Consider the following 5365-nt stretch of genomic DNA (forward strand, 5'->3'; position numbering starts at 1 on the left):
GTTCTTGTTACATCGTTAGAAGAATGGCATCTACGCTAATATTAGTCTTTCTCTTTCTTATTCCAAGGTCACCGTAGCCACCAGATCCAGTCTGTATCCAGATCAGATGGTCACTACAGTCACCAGGATCCAGTACGTATCCAGCCCAGATGGTGGATCGGGACCTAGAGATGACCTCGACAGCCCTGAATCTCAGCGGAGATCAGGACAACTAGATGAGCCAGAGAGACAGATCCCCAGTGAAGACCTTGTCTCCTAGATGGCCATCAGGACAAGACCATGGGAACCAGACGAGTCCTCTGCACAATCTGACTTTGTTGCAACCTAGAATTAAACTACTGGTTTCGTCTGGCCAGAGGAGAAAAAACCTTGGGAGAAATCAGGCTCAGTCGAGGGGCAAGTTCTTCTCTGGCCCGACGAAACGTATCCAGCCCAGATGGTGGATCGGGACCTAGAGATGACCTCGACAGCCCTGAATCTCAGCGGAGATCAGGACAACTAGATGAGCCAGAGAGACAGATCCCCAGTGAAGACCTTGTCTCCTAGATGGCCATCAGGACAAGACCATGGGAACCAGACGAGTCCTCTGCACAATCTGACTTTGTTGCAACCTAGAATTAAACTACTGGTTTCGTCTGGCCAGAGGAGAACGACACACTATTTCGACACACTATTTCCCTGTTTAATACTGTAAAGCTGCTTTGACACAATCTGCACTGTAAAAAGCGCTATATGAATAAGGGTGACTTGACTTGGCTCTACTATTTGATCTACAGGAATGCATTATAAGGAATGGAGCTTTAATACGTTGTGATGGATTATCAACCAATTATGCACCTTCTTTGTAGGTGCGTTCAGATAGTATAGTGTTAATTAATCTCAAAGCACATACAGCACAAAGTCTGACAGTTGGGGCAAATTCTGTAAACACTTATTTGAATTTTTTATTTATTTTTTTTTGTGCTTGCAGGTTCATTCTGAGAATCAATCCTGGTGGCACCAAATGCCATTCAGAGTCACAGATGAGATGGAATTCAGGAAAGAGGGTGCAAAGAAAAAGCATCAGCCTGAATCCCCTCATGGTGTTTCTCATCAGAGAGCTTGTCAGCTTTGCCAAAATTACTGAAATTTAACACAACACAAACTCATTTTTACCATGCTACAGATACAAAGTCCCCAGGGGACTGTGGTGATGCCCTTTTTTAAACTAGTGCATGCTAGAGATGAAGATTTGTAATTTGTATTTTTAAAAAGGAAATGTTCAACAATTAAAAAGAATATTATAAAGACAAATGCTAATGAGTAATTGTGATTTTTATGGGGTTGGGGTTGTAAAAAAATATGGTATACAGTGTTGTACCACAATTGGATTGTTTTATACAGGTAAAAAAAGAAAATAAACTGAACAGTACTAATACTGACAATACAGTAATAATACTTTAAATGAAAATACAGTAATACATCCAGCTACTGTAATAATTTACAGCAATCTCTTAACAGTGTAGTTTAGGTGCCTATCAGTTGGCACCTGAACGAGCAGGGGGAAAAATAAAATAATAATAAAAACGTTCGCGAACTGCGAGCATCTTCCAGATCTGACAGCAGCAAATACCAATAAAGGTACATTTTCTTTCTTTTTCTGAAATCACTCACTGTTATACTGTACATTTGTCAATAATTTAAATATATTTAATCATCTTGTATATGACACTCTCGTAATAATCTATTTAATTGACGGGTTAATCAATCTTTTATAAACCCTCTTTGTGAGTTGAATCAGGGATGGGCAAACTTGGTACTGGAGGGCCACTGTCCTGCAGTTTAGCTTTAACCATAATCAAACACACCTCTACCAATTACTAGGTTACCAGGATTACTAGAAGGATACAGGTAGTCGAGTTCTATCAGGGTTAGAGCTAAACTCATTTAATATTGAAACTATAAACGAATGTACAGTATAACGATGAGTGATTTCAGAAAAAGAAAGAAAATGTACTTTTATTGGTTGCCGCTGTCAGCTCCAGAAGATGCTTGCGCAGCAGGGTTTTTTTTTCTCCTTGCTGATAGGTGCCCAAACTAGCTCTTCTTGATTGGCCAAAATTCTCTTGATCTCTGAAGAGTGTCCGCCGTTGCCTCTACAGATGCACAAATCACTTTTGCACCATATTTCACACAGATATGTGGTGTAAAAGGGAGAGTGCGCGAAACTTGTCATTTGCAAGCGAAAAACCGGGTTTGAGACTCGTAGCAGCAGATTAATGCCGTTGTCGTTATGCACTTGTTTTTGTGCTAGACAAGCATCCAAGAAAAAAAATATATATGTAAGAAAACATTCTATAAGTGTGCAAATCTCATTGCAAGAATTCACATACTGATTTGTGGATGTACAAAATTTGTCCGTGACTTCACATTTTTGATGCAGGTGTGTGAATGTGTTTTGCACTATATTCACTGCAGCAATAGAGTAGCAAAACATGTGAGCTTAGGAGTTTGTGCTCTTTGTGCTCTCATTGCACCATACACCAAGCTCCAGTAACCACCAAGCTCCAGTATCCTTGGCCTACTATGGTTACCAGTATGTCCAGTTATAATTGTCGCTAATCCTGTGGTTCTCTCACCAGAGCCTGTTCACAACATGGCCGCCACATCAGAGCATCCAGCCAACAGGAATGCCACACCAGAGTCTCCAGAACATCATCGACACCACACTAGAGTCTTCAGCTGTCATGGACACCACACCAGTATTTCCTGGTGTCATGAACGTTGCATCTGAGGCTACATGGGCAATTCCTGGGCGTTTAAATCTGACTTCCAGTTTGGAGGACACACCACCTACGTCGGTACAAGCAGCTGGCATCTCTGCGTTGGTATGAAGTCTGGGGGTCTCAGAGGTGGTCCCACTGTCAGTTTCACTCCCCGTTACGGCGATGGCCATTTGGTGTGTTTGGGCTGCACACTGCTCTTTTTGGTTCTTTTTGGAGCTGGGCAGCTGTGATTATTGAAAAGAACTGTTTGAAGATAGGCCTAATTGTTGTACATTTTGTGTCAGAGGAAAAGTAAAAGCATATAAGATTGAAATGACATTAGGTTGAGTAAATGATGGCAGAATTTTCCTTTTTCCAACTGTCTATTTTAAGACCCAATCCCCTAAAACAATCTTGATATTATTAAAAAATGCAAAATTCTTCTAAAAAACCATTGTGCGATGAAATTGTGCTTGAAGAACTCTGATCTAAGGAAAAAAAATATTGGGAGGTTGTCACACTATTATCTCTGTTGTGAAATGACTGGTCTATCATCAGCCATCTGCCTTTGGTTGTGCCTGGCAAACAGTCTTGATCCTGGACAGTCTTTTCCTTTCCACATTAAGGCAGATAAACTGACACTCTGTTCTCTTTCATCACATTCCACAACAGCTCTGTGTTGTGCTATTTTTTTTTTCACTGGCAGGTCCCTCTCACACAAGGACTAATTAAATTAATGAAATTTTATGTACCTGACTGAATAGTTGAAATACAACAGTGTAGTATGTTATGACATCACTCAGTATAAATTAATACATAGCCTATTTGAGAAATACATATGCATATTTCTGTTGTTTTGTTTTTGTCCTGATAATTATATTATTATTGTTGTTGTTGTTGTTATATTTTAATAATTATAATACATTTGCTACTTTTTTTACATTTGCTAAAGTAAAAGTTAGCAATGATTGTTCACAATTTTGTTGTTGTCTGACAACTTTCCTACATCTAAACTAGTTTAGATCTACTGTTTTGATCTATTATTGTTTTAATTCACAATGCAACAATCTTATCACTTAAAGGGGACATCAGATGCCCATTTTCCACAAGTTGGTATAATTTTTTAGAGTTTTCATGAAAAGTCTATAACATACTTTTGTTAATGGCAGTGTAAAACAACACCCTTTTTACTGTGTCAATAACAGCTCTGTTCACAGTGACCCGTTTCGGTGCAAGTCCCTTTAAATGACAATAAGCTGATGCTCAGCCACCTCTCTCTTCCGGCGATTTGCAAAGATTCATAAAAAAAACCTATACTCACTTCTTCTGGAGGTTAAGCTGGATCACAAACAGTTGGTACTGATCCATCCTTCAGGAACAACTTTTTTAGCTTTGTACTGACCCTCGTTTACAAAGCAGTCTGGTGAAAATGATTCGCGCAAACATAAATGCATTTAGGTGCACTTTGCCCAGAATCTGTGAATGGCTTGCTCTGAGAAAGTGCTTAAGATTTGTGGGGATTTAAAAAAAGCACTCGGTGGATTTTATCATTATAGGGTGGTTGTGTACACACATTGCCAAGACACATTTAAGATCAAACACCATGTAAAAGTGAATTTTGCATCTGATGTCCCCTTTAAAAATACACTGAACAAAATTATAAACGCAACACTTTTGTTTTTACACCTGTTCAACAGGCTGCACAGTTTGAGGTACCAATTTCCATAGCACAAAAAATCTGAGAAGACATCTCAGATCTCAGGAAAAATTTGAATAAGTATGAACAATACTAATAGTAAAAGAAGAATATTTAATTCACTTACATAATGATAGATTCAGTACATTCACAGAACCAGTGCATTTAGAAACACCTCCGGAAAACATAAAAAAGTGACCCAATAAGCATACTCAATCAGCAACATTCAGGTGCTCACAGTCAAAGAGCTTGGTATCAAACACATTTGAGTTGCAAATGTTTGCTCCATCTGTCAGTCACACATACAGATTCTCACTACTTCTCTTTATATACACGCACATGGGTGATTTTTCACTTAGGGGCACTTTTAACTACTTGAAAGTTTGAAATCTTCTTTATATTTCATTTATCACATGCCCTAGAATAAAAATCTGCTCACGGACTTCTGTGTGAGGAATAACATGTGATAAATATAAATGACTAAAAAATAAAAATGTTCACATTTTAGAGAAAAGGATAGAAGCCTCGAACTTCCCAAAAAAATTAACCAATATTTTAAAATAAAATAAAAATAAGTGAAGATGTAAAAATCTTAAAATGAATTTTAAGAAACAAAATAATTTAGTGTAGTAGTTGTGAAGACTACATTTTATAGACTGTCATTTTATAGCTTTGTGTCATCACTGTATGGCAACAACAGCTGACTCATTTGATCTTTTTATGAGGCAAAGTGTAAAATTAAACCTAACTGGGGATTCCATTAATTCTTCTAATCTATGAAAAAGCAACCTCTGAGCATAACGCTTCCTAGGAAGACCTGTCTTCTTTTCATTTTTAAAGCAGCAGTATACATATTTAAATCCACCGTAAATCCACTGAGTTGCCAAGTACTCAATTCTTTGAAAATAAACTTTCTTCTGATTTC

The sequence above is a fragment of the Sinocyclocheilus anshuiensis genome, unplaced genomic scaffold, assembly GCF_001515605.1.
Source record: "Sinocyclocheilus anshuiensis isolate Anshui unplaced genomic scaffold, SAMN03320099.WGS_v1.1 scaffold192, whole genome shotgun sequence".
Lineage (NCBI taxonomy): Eukaryota > Metazoa > Chordata > Actinopteri > Cypriniformes > Cyprinidae > Sinocyclocheilus > Sinocyclocheilus anshuiensis.